The 12,163-nt window shown below is 32.9% G+C and overlaps 2 long non-coding RNA genes across 4 annotated transcripts; one reads left to right on the top strand and one right to left on the bottom strand.

The window, feature by feature from the left end:
- Positions 1-1,406: 1,406 nt before the first annotated feature.
- On the bottom strand, positions 1,407-4,013 carry LOC136203753 (uncharacterized). 3 transcript variants are annotated; one of them, XR_010674972.1, is made up of 5 exons: positions 2,979-4,012; positions 2,738-2,893; positions 2,572-2,641; positions 2,137-2,224; positions 1,407-1,773 (listed from the first exon to the last, which is right to left on the bottom strand). It is a non-coding gene; the product is annotated as an uncharacterized lncRNA (long non-coding RNA). The 3 variants fall into 3 exon arrangements; XR_010674973.1 differs by having other exon boundaries at positions 1,407-1,813; positions 2,572-2,893; positions 2,979-4,013; XR_010674971.1 differs by having other exon boundaries at positions 2,572-2,893.
- A 1,002-nt stretch (positions 4,014-5,015) lies between these two features.
- On the top strand, positions 5,016-9,833 carry LOC136203525 (uncharacterized). The gene is made up of 5 exons (XR_010674888.1): positions 5,016-5,300; positions 5,566-5,638; positions 6,106-6,280; positions 8,669-8,836; positions 9,498-9,833. It is a non-coding gene; the product is annotated as an uncharacterized lncRNA (long non-coding RNA).
- Positions 9,834-12,163: the final 2,330 nt, after the last annotated feature.

The raw sequence follows: 12,163 nt of genomic DNA, 5'->3' as shown, positions 1-12,163 counted from the left end.
CTTTCTCTCTCTCTTTCTCTTTCGTTTTGCTTTCTTCCCCTGCCTTGCGACACAAACGCCGAACCCTAGATTTGGGCTTCTGCATCTTCCCCAGCCACCGGCGTCGCTGCTGCAGCCTCAAAGCCGGCCAGCAGCGTCGCTCCTTACTCCTTTAGATGCGTTTTCTCTTTTCCGGTTTCTCCTTCGATTTCTCTTTCCCGTTTATTTAGGGATTTCTGTATTTGATCTTGATGAGAGTTTGAAGATATTAGTGCTTAGGGATTTCTTTATTTAGAGATGTATTTCACTACAATAAATCATTACTTGTGCCACGAATCATGCCACGAGAATTCCAAATTCGTGGCATATTTCCATTTAGCCACGGGAAAAAGAAAATCCTGTAAAAACTTTAAGTTACTTGATATATTTATGCCACGGGTAATTGTTTTTCGTGGCAAAAATATACTTATGCCACGAATTTTGACACGATAATTTTTTTTTGTAGCTAAATCTATTTATGCTACGGAAAAATTTACATGTGGCATAAAATTACTTATGCTACATATATTTTTAAGGTTCTTATATTCATCTTAATCAACTCTTTAGTCCCTCCATACATTTGTTTTTGCATAGTAAACAAAATTTTCATTAATTATATAAAGAGATATAGTGCAAAAATACCCCTAACGTTTATAGGCATGAGCAATTTTACCCTTAACGTCTAAAACAGTGCAATTTTACCCCTAACGTTAGCAATCAAGAGCAACTTTACCCCTAATGTTGGTAAATTTGATCAATTTAGACATTATTACAAAACGCAAATATTTTGTTACATATTCTATACCAAATGCACATAAGTTGATTCTAGAAAAAAGATTTCATATTTTTTATGATTTAATAACAGAATTTAAGATTAGTATTTTAAAATTCGGTGAAATATTTGAATTTTTTTTTTGTCTAACTCGTACAAAATACACTATATTTTTTTTTAATTTTTTTTCTAAAAGAAATTCATGTTTAATCATATGTTTGTGATATGTTACTAACAAGTGATAAAATGACGTATATGTAAAGTGTAGATGATAAGATTCATGACAGAGAAGACAACACTACAAAAAAAAAAAAAACTCCTTTACCGACGGTATTAAAAAGTGCCGGAAAAGTGTTGCCATTGCCACCGTTGCTACTTTTTGCGACAGTTTTACTAAAGCGCCGGGGTAAGGTTCTTTTGTAGGACGGTTGTCTAATGGCGGTTTAAACCGCCCCTACAATTGATTTTCATTTAAAAAAAATTACCGACAGAAATCCGTCGGGAATCCGTGTAACAATCAGTGCCAATTTCACAATTTTACCGACGAAATATTTTGTCGCCAAATCTCTGAACAGTCATTTTTATGCTCTTTATAGACTGTGGCCTCAAAATGCGGTAGCAAACAGTTATAACCATATACATAAAATGTCATTCAAATACAGGTTCTGTACAATAAGCCACACCAATATTGTGAATATTGAAACTAAAAATAACCAAATCCGAAATCAACATAACTAAATGATAAGTTCAAAAACATCACCAACATAATAAAAAATGAACCTAAAATTGTTTATAACATAACTAAATGATAAGTTCAAAAACATCACCAACATAATCAGAAATGAACCTAAAATTGTTTATAGGGTCAAGTCATGGAGCACCCATTAGAAAGCTTCTAAGAATTGGTTTGATTGGTTACCACAACTGTAGATACCATGCTACGAATATGAGTTAGTTCTTGCACTTCCACGCTCATCTTCAGACTGCCAAAAACATGCCAAAAAAACGGAATAATGTTCCAAACTGAAACACATAGAAAAGAAGCAGCAAGTAAGAAACCATACATTCATAAGAAATTGCAGGCAAGCTAAGAAAAAGGCCAACAACTAATAAAAATTAAAATTTCAGAAGTTGCATTGTAAATGACTTTAACGTAAGCTTAGTACAAGTTTCTCTAAAGTTCAAACTAGGCTTCCCAACAGTTGCATCAACCTATTCAAGGTGAAATTATGGAGAATTAGTAAGTGAATTAGTAAGTTGACATGTGATAATGTAATTTAAACTAGCAACTCAAATTTCCTTAACCCAAAGCCCACAAGAAACAAGTCTAAGAAGTGAACAATCACCTGAGTTTTTTCAGCCAATTCCTATGGTGTCACTCACTTTTTTCTTTTCAAGACGCTCAACCCAAGCAAACTCTAACAGCTATGGATCCTGCACCATGAGAAAAGTGAATTTATTAGCAATCAAATTGAAGGAAACATCAATCGAAACAAGTGAAAATAGGCAAGTGAACTGAAGGATCTCAATGGAAACAAAAGTAAAAATAAGATGATGCAAGGTAAAATATAAGAAATAACACATTTGATTATTGAAGCTGCATAATAAAGAATAGAGATTCTATTCGGGTCATCATACAACAGTGTAATATTACACTAAGATGTTCTCAATTTTTATGGGTCAATTCTGTTACATAATAGAATTGGACTCAAAAACAAATTAGAGATTCATATGAGATTATGATATCATATAATTGGATTTCTAGCTCAAGATTCTCATACCTCCGAATCCTATGTGATTGACCTTCTGTACGCAGCCCTTTGTCATTGTTTCTGTTTTTAGTTTCCATACCTATTTTATTTCCATATAATATACACTAAACACATTCCCAATTTGCAAACTTTAGTGAACTTCCACTAACACATTTAGGTGATAGAAACTACTCACAAGTTCCTGCATTTTACTGCAGTAAAACTCCATCTTCTCTTTTGAATCCAAAATCAATTTTGGCGGTTCATCAACCTACAACAAAAGTGAATCGATACAAGTTCCATTCCATTCTAGTAATGACTTCTAGTAATTCCTCCAAGGTTCCATATCCGCCTGAACCAAGTATAATTATATATATTTAGAACAAAAGAAAGCAATGATAATGATGAATTGGGAGTCAACTCAAAATGTACTCAACTCAAGACTGATTGGGTTCATTTGAGTGCACGCTTCTGTCACGAGGTCTCTGCCCTGTCAATATACCTGAAATTGGAAGTTGCATATGTAGGGAGTAAAAAAATAAATCATACAAATGTCAATTATGCTAGATAAGCACAATATATATATTATGGTGGTCTCTGAATAGTATTTGAACTTGTTCATTTCCTGCTAAACAATAGAATTAAATCACCTAAATTCTAATACTCTTGACAGGTTAAGGAGCCTATTTTTCAGTACATGAAGCGACTGAGATCTGAATCAGTTGTTTGAAAGACTTGAAATGAGGTCTGAGTTACAGAAAATAATTACTAATTAGCATTATACATTACCAAAGACAAAGACCCTTTATCAAAGACCCATCCCCAAGCATGTCATGCACCTGTCAATACTAAGCTAGAGAGTTGAATCACATCATTACCAATACCACCATTAAGACATTAACCGATTTCAGTTGTCATATATAAATAAGTAAAATATCTGCACTTATAAGTAAAAACGGCGTAACTAGTTATAATTAATGAAGCAACTTGTTCCATAATAAAAATTTGAATACAGTATAATTGCAGCAACTCCTAAAACTAGAGCAGCAAATTGAAAAATAAAAAACTTGAAGTAAATTAAGAAGCCAATAAATGTAAAATCAGAGTTCATATGTAATTCTGTGAAAGCCTCAATCCTAATGAAATAGACAAGAGAAAAAGTAGAAAACCATCGTCATCATCCACATCCACATCCATTTCCTTCACACAAAACCAAACTCAACCTAAAGTTACAGAGATGAAACTAATAATCGTGCAAAGAGTATCAAGCTCTAATATAAAGCCAAAAAGTCAGAGACAGAAATAAGAAGCTCCCGATCTCTGTCTCTCTCGTAGATTGCTCATCGCCCACTGTGGTTCCGAATTGACGGAGAAGAAGAAAGAAAGACGAGTTGAGGAAGAAGAGCGATCGTGTGATTCTGTAAACCTAATATGAGAGGATATGTTGGAGTGGGCTGCTAATGGGCCGTTAGGGACTCTCTTTTCTTTGGGCTGCCATAATGGATTTTTATCAATAAAGTGCATGTGGAAAAATGCCCTTATTATAATTATAAGGGGCTTAAAATACTTTTTGGCCCTTGACCTATCCAAAATTTATGTATTTGGCCATAATCTATTATTTGGTCATATTTGGCCCCTAACCTATCAAATTAGATAAACTTCAACCCATATTGAATGAAAAATTAACTGTGTTGGAAAATTAACAGCAATAATCAATACAAAAATGACACATGCCACATAAATAAAATTAATTTTCACTCTATTGGAATACTAGAAAAAGTTTTTAGGATTTTTTTTATTGTGTAAAATAGTTACTGTTGCCATCTCTAGTTGAAAATTAGCTTTATTTATGTGTCATGTGTGATTTTTGTATTGATGACTGCTGTTAATTTTCCATTTAATATGGGTTGAATTTTATCTAATTTGATAGGTCAGGGGCAAATGTGACTAAATAATAGATCAGGGACTAAATGCACAAATTTTAGATAGGTAAAGGCCAAAAAGTGCTTTAAGCCAATTATAAGGCTGTTAAATTCCTTTTCTTTTGTATTTTCATGCAGCACTTTTATAAAGTGCTGCTAAAAAAGTGTTGGCATAGACCAATTTTTTTTGTAGTGTAATTAGTTGAATAATTTTTTCAATTGACCGAACTTGATAATATTAGGGCTAAAATTGCACATGGCCGCCAACGTGAAAGGTAAAATTGCACCATTTTAGACGTTATAGATAAAATTGCTCCTAGGTGTAAACATTAGGGGTACTTTGTACCTTATCCCTTATATAAATAAAAACTTATCTTTTTATAGTTTTTAAATATAATTAATATCTGTGATAAAAATTTGTTGTAGGGTAATATTTTTATACTTAATATAAAGAACATTCTATTATCTATTCTGTTCTTTATTACTTATTTAATATAATATTTTCAACTAAAAAAACATTTTATCCTTTTACAAGGGAGGCGGGAATTTCATTTTATCCTCCCTCCCATTTTTTCATTATCAAATGTTCTCTCACATTAAAAGTATCTGTATCTCTCTCTCTCTCTCTCTCTCTCGATCTTCACCTCACCCATCTCTCTATTCCCACCCTCTCACCAGTTCAATTTACTCATCACTTTAACTGTAGGATTCTTGATGGAAAAAACGTCAGTCTCATCCCCCATTGAACCAATCGGTCATTAGCTGTTAAAATTTGGGCTCTTTCTTTCGTGTTTTGGACGGCGGCGGCAGCAAGCGCCGAATTTCTCTTTAATTGAGGTGAGTTAACTCTTAATTTTGAATGGATTTAAGGATTTTGAATGGGTTTGCTTTAATCTGATATTTTATACTGGACGAGTCTTTGCTTAGGATTAGGGATTTTGAATGGTTTTAGGGAAATCTCCAATATCTGTATGCTTTCTAGTGCTTCCCTGTAATTCTAGATGAGTTATTTATGGACTTTGACTTATCTTACTAATTTGGATGCTTTCTTATTCCTTTGATCATTTCTTTCTTTCTTGCATTACTGCTTCTTGCTTTCTAGATACAAATCGCATTGTGGACAAATTGCCAAGATGGGTTAGTTTACCCAAAGGAGAATTTCAAAGGCTTGGCTTGTAAGTGTATACTTCTATTTAATTATATATTGTATCAAATTCTATTCTATTTGTATATTGATTTTGTAAATATCCTAAATCTTAGGGAAACAATGCTTGATCCTACTATTTTGTTAGCTCTGTTGTTTGGAAGTGAATTCTTTGAGATTTACATAAGATATTTATTTCATTTGGAATGATGAATTCATACCAAGCAATATGTTTATAGCACTCATCCATTGGCAACATGCATACATCTGTTTAATTCCCCAAAAAAACAAGGTCATTTGTTCTTTTACTCTCTGCAATAAGCTATATATTCTAATTCGTCTGCTCCCAAGCATTTTTGTCTCTGACTTAGATTTGTGCCCAGAGTCATTTTTATTATTTCAGTTTTGTTGAATTCTGTGTTTATACCAAGTTATGTTCTAACTGAGATTCTAGTTGTGTCTAAAAGTTATTGAGATGCCAACCAATTTTTGCTTCAGATGGTGAAGAAGACATAGGGGTTGATGAGAAAGCATGTACAAGATTAGACTTTTATATTGAGTTTTAGGGACTCTTGTTTTCTCTTTAAGGCTTACCAAGTTACCAAGTACCGTAATGATCTTCACCTTTGGTCTTACATTGTCAAAGCTTGTGATTCTTCTTCTACTATTCCGGGTAATTTCTCTCTCATGTTTGTGCATATTAGCTATGAATTTTTTGACTAACGTGTTAAGATTCTGAATGCAATGTATATTATTCGTTACATTTTCTCCAATATAGTTTCACTCGTACTTGTTATGAGATATCTTGGTATTATGTGTATCTAGCATTTTGAAATAGGGATAAATACCCCTAATATTGTCAACCAAGTGCAATATTATCCCTAACCTAAAAAATGGTATGATTAAGGACCTAATCTTACCCAATTGGTCTAATTTTAGACATTGGTAACAGCTTCACTAACACTGTTAAAAGTTATGTTTCTCAAATATACATGTGGCTGCATTCTTGTTTTTCTGCTCTTTACCAGTAGCGGTAGGAGGATTTTGTAAACAAAGGCCTAACTAACCTTTTGAACCACGACTCTGATACCAAACAAAAATATTAACGCAAGTGCTATAAAAGCTACAACAAAGATGTTTATGAATTTATAGAACCATCTTTCTCAAAATTAACAATTTCTCAGCCTCTAATCTAAGTGCATAACCTCCTTAAAGATGCAGCCATTTCGATAACTCATGTCGGTCGCAACATGACGAAAAGTCCTGTGAGTCACAACATGAAATTCATCAAGCAGGTTCAGGTTGTGCATGCTCTAGAAGCTGACTAACTAACTTGTAAGTACACCCTGATAAGCCTTTGGTGTGATCAATCAACTACTTATACACATTAGGTTGGTTGGGCTCTATGATTACTGATCATGTTTCCGTATCAATCTTTGCATCGAGCTTTGAGCTTCGTATCAGATTTACAATCCATCTCTCTGCCTCCTCATAATTCAGATTCAATTTTTCTGTAAGTACTCCCATGTCAATACGTTGATGTATAGGACAATAGGTTTCAAAAATGAATAGGCGAGAATTTTCAAGGAATTCATCTCTGAGAGGTATTGTAGAAAAGTTCCCATCTTCAACTTGTTTGCCTAGGAACGGATCATTTAAAATCACTTCTTCACACTCCCTCATCTTCTTTTGCGCCCCATCAAAGTCATAATTCACATAGACGCAGGCCAAAAACTCTGTGATGGCATCTTTATATGAATGCTGCTCTTGCTGTACAACCTTTATGAAGTCCTTGAATTGAGGTCTTCTCCTTTTGTTAACAATGAATGCAGTTGCGAGGTACCTCAGAAGATGGGGAGCATTGGTTTGAATGGCGTTTATGTAGTATGAGATTAGAAATTTAGAACACAGCAGATTTTTTATGATTATAGCGCAGAAGCAAAAAAGACAAGCAAAATTTTTGTTCAAGACTTGTTCATTTGGACCACTTTTTTTAATCATATTTTAGAAATCAAACTAATACTTTAATGATATTAGAGAAAGAGAATCCCAAGAGCCTAACTTCATCGAAACCTATTCTATCATCTGAAATTATTTGAAACTAAAAAGAAACCTGAAAATGCTAAAAACCCATTTGCTATTTAAATATATTTCATATTTGTTTCTAGAATAATCACTCCTTACAAGTCTTGCAAATTCTTGGTATGTTTCTAAATATTTCCCATTTGAATCAAAGGAATGTTTTGCGATTTGTGCTTGCTAGCTTGGAAAGTGGAAAAATCGAGAAGAAGAAAGGTTTTACTTTTTGGTTTTTACTTTTTAAGATTTTTAAGTTTCTTGAGATTAGTTGGTTTCAACGACTTTCAATACAATAAGAGAATGATAGATTTTAATGTGATTGGATTTTTAACAGAGTTCAGGAAATCTGTTAGGGATGTTTAAAATTAAACCAAGTTATCAATGTTGGACCTTTAATTGTACCATTATTTTACGTTAGGAGTAATATTACTCTTAGTTAACAATGTTAGGGGTATTTTTGTACCTTATCCCTTTTGAAATATGAATGAGTCAATTCAAGCAATTAGTTTTCAGAGTGAATATTATACGGATTTGATGTTATTTTTTGTGACTTAGTTCTCGAAGTGTGTAATTATCCAATTTAGATGGTATTGCTCATATTTGTTGAGGCATCATTTTTTTTCTCATTGGAGGCATCCAATTTAGATGTTCTATTTTTCTTATTATAGGCATTAATTTTCCTGTCAGGGAACAGGACCATGGAAAATATTGGTGGTGAATTAATTAGTACTTAAGTTACTTCTTATTTGGTGAATTAAAAATTGTATTTGACTTCTTGTGGTTTTTATTAGCTATTTTGTTGTTTGTATGCTACAAATAATGAGTTCATTCAATGTTATTTTGGATATTAGCTTTAAAAGCTTACTTTTGGGTGGTTATATTTGATTTCTTTTTTCTTGCATTGAACTTTTCTACTTCTTTGAGACATTTATGATCACTCTTTTACTTATGTTTTCTAATATCGGTTTTTTGGAACTTAAAGTCAGTATTTTTGAAGTGTTACAAATTGCAATTTCTATATCGGGATTTGGAGTTCGTAAGTAATTGGCTTCAAATGGAATTGTGGTGATTTTAGCAGCCAGAGAAATTTTCACAGATTAGCAAACGAGAACTTCATAGCAATGCCTTTGAAGTTGGTGGCTATAAACTGGTACGGAACTTTGCAGTTGATTATTCTTTTTATGCTTTCTGTGATATTTTGTTTATAGTTGCTCTTATTGTTCTCAAATACAATTCTTTATCTTTTAAAAATTTATGATAGTTGTAGGGGCACAGATGAGCTTGTTCACTTCACTTTGACAGACGCATAGTGGGATTTACATTCTTATAGTATATAAAACAAATTTTAGTTTTAGCTTATGAATATATGCCTCTGCGAATGTCTCTTATTGTGTGGTACTTTATCAATTTATTGGTTATTGATCATATGATTTTATTTTCTAAATTATTTGTAATTGACACTTTGTCAATAACATCATCAGAATTGTGTTTAAGGTCAATTTTTTAAACTATTTGTAATTAGCCCTTTGTCAATATGCCCATCTGTTTTTATGTTTCCAAGATCTAGAAAATACTTTTTCTTTTGTAATTTTACTTTTTCTTCTAATAGGCAGTGCTTCTCTGTCTACATTGTAATTTTACTCTTTTTTTTCATAATAGGTAGTGCTTCTCTGCTTATAATAGTCATGTTGGCTATTAAGCGTGGGTCGTAATACAATTGCCAATAAAATTTGAGTACCAATTTGATACACTTACACATTATTTTTAGTCATATCATTACAAAATAAACTATTTTTTTCTCTCTTTGACAGATGATTGTTTGGGATCTGCAGAAATCAACAAGGAGTTAGTGGATCATGAGTAAATTGTAACTTTGAAAAACTGATTATATTTGACCGAGACGAATTTTTCTACTCTTATTGTGTGCATTGTACTAACCGGGAATAAAATATTTGTGTTGTATACCTTTACTTTAGACTTAGAGTTTTTTTAACATCTTGTTTTTTATTTGGAAGATTTTTTAGAGTTTCCATGATGAATGATAAAATGATTTGTATTCATTTAATAATTATTATTTTCTCATTAAGAATAATTAGAATTTTAGACATTGTTTTTTTTTTGGCCCAATTGATTTAATTTAGCTTCCTTCAATCCAAAAGTTACTAATAATAATAATAATAATAATAAATTATAAATTAATTAAAAACAAATTTCTAAAATTTGATCAAGTTTGCCACGATCATGCTCGTGGCTAAACAAAGTTTCTAGCCACAATTGTCCTCTTTTTGCCACGATTATATTCATGGCTAAGAAAGATTTATAGTGAAATGTGTTGTATTTTTGCCATGGTTATGCTCGTGGCTAAGTAGGATTAATTGCCACGGGTGTAATGTCTTGCCACGAATTTATCCATGGCAAAGGTATATGATTAGCCACAGAATTTCCTGTGGCATAAAAATCAACTTATGCCACAACCATTATTTTTCCGTGGCAACTATCTAGCCACACTCACTTGTGCCACGGGCGTAACCATCTTGAATTCCTGTGGCTAAATAGCATAGCCACAGAAATATTACACTTGCGCCACGATTTTAACCGTGGCGCAAGTGATGATTTGTTGTAGTGTTCACAAATTTGAATCAAAATCAAGTTTTAATGACTACTTGATGTGATTTTGCAGCTGTAATTATTTTCATGGAAACCTCTGTTTTTTTTTAAAGCATCACAAATCTAGTTAGATAGTGATAAAAATAAGAATGTCAATAATTTTATCATTTTGCTGGTTTGGTCCAACTTTCCATTTATTATATATATATATATATTTAATATTTTTTATATTTATTATTTCCGGTTCAACCAGTCCGGATCAACCGGTTGAACCCATTGACCCTTGAACCCTTTGTCACACGGGTTCGATGGCCGGTCCGGTTTTTAAAACATTGCTCACATAGTTACATTTCCTGTACACGTCAACAAGAGCACTGCCCAATATCACATTCCTATTAAAGCCATATTTTACAATTTTAATTAATCAGATTTTCTAATTTGGTATGGTTTCCAATTTTTCCCATTTAATTGTGTTTCAGTTTCTCTTTTAATCTTTAGAGTTATAGTTTAAATGATTACAGATGGCACTGATTACATCATGGGAATATTTAACTCTGATGGTAGTGTGCCGGAGATGTGTGGTAATGGGGTGGGGTGCTTTGCTAGATTCATTGCTAAACTGGAAATGTTACTTGGAAAGCATAGTTTTACAATTTATACTGGTGCAGGTTTAATTGTTTCTGAAATTCAAGAAGATGGAAATGTGAAGGTTGATATGCCTGAGCCAAAGCATGTGATGTACCTACAAAATTACCTGTAAAAACCTTATGCATAGACTCAACACCTTGGACATTTTGGGTTCTTTCATTTCTATGTTTTGAATAAGGCATTATTCTATTGGCAAGCATTTTTGTTCTCATAAAATTTTCTTTCTGTCTCGTAACTGATATACAGAATTTGTGCAACATTCATGTTTTCATATCTAAAAATGCGCCTCTGGGAGCGAGGTGCAGGTAAGTTCTTATGCTACAAAATCATGGCTCATTCACACAAGTTTTGCAACCATTGATCCTCTTGGATTCTTTGAACGAAATGCATCCTCTTGTTATTATACGAGCAACGCTAGCCTGTGGAATAGGAGCCGGTGCAATAGCAGTTGCTGCTGTTCTTGAATGTCGAATCTAGGAGGGTAAGTATAAGATGGTGCTATTAAGAGTCCATTAAAAAATGTGGAACTGAGACGGGCAATATCTAGTTTGACAGGTGATTGAATATAGGTTGTGGCATTTACAGAAAAGGATAAAAAATAGAAATAGAGAAAACAACAAATGAAATGGTAACATTCTTAAGCATATTGCAGGTGCATGCTGAACATTAATTGTTAAGTTGAACCTAGATTTAGCCCAATTAGATATTCAATGGCCTGAGTTACACATGTTTAATGCTCCTTCCAATCAACTATGGCTCATTTCGCTTATACATAGGTCTAGTTTTATTAAACAAAATTTCTCCCTCTTTTTCTAGGTTCCAAAAATTAATTTAGAGTTAAATTTAGAGTTTCACAAACACTTTGCAGTTGTTATTATATGAAATTTGATAGCAAGTCCCGTTCATTGAATATACAAAAATCTAAAGGACATCAATTAATCAAAATGTGCATTGAAAATTCCTATTAATTTTGTATAGTGTGAACCATTATAGACTGCCTAACTATCTGTGATTTGCTCTCTCTCAACTTTAATTATGACTTTTCTACTATCCAAATTGGCCTACTATCCTCAGGATCACTTCAAGCTTATTTGTGGCTTATTTATAACTTCTAATTACAGTTTCATGTCATAATGATCCAAGCAAGGCTACTAGAAGCATGCAGGCAGGTGCTTCTGCAGTTCATGGCTTCCCAGTTCATCTCCTGCCCTGCCCTGCCTTT

The sequence above is a fragment of the Euphorbia lathyris genome, chromosome 8 (genome assembly GCF_963576675.1).
Source record: "Euphorbia lathyris chromosome 8, ddEupLath1.1, whole genome shotgun sequence".
Lineage (NCBI taxonomy): Eukaryota > Viridiplantae > Streptophyta > Magnoliopsida > Malpighiales > Euphorbiaceae > Euphorbia > Euphorbia lathyris.
The sequence above is the reverse complement of the archived record's forward strand: the minus strand, read 5'-3'. Positions and strand labels throughout refer to the sequence as shown.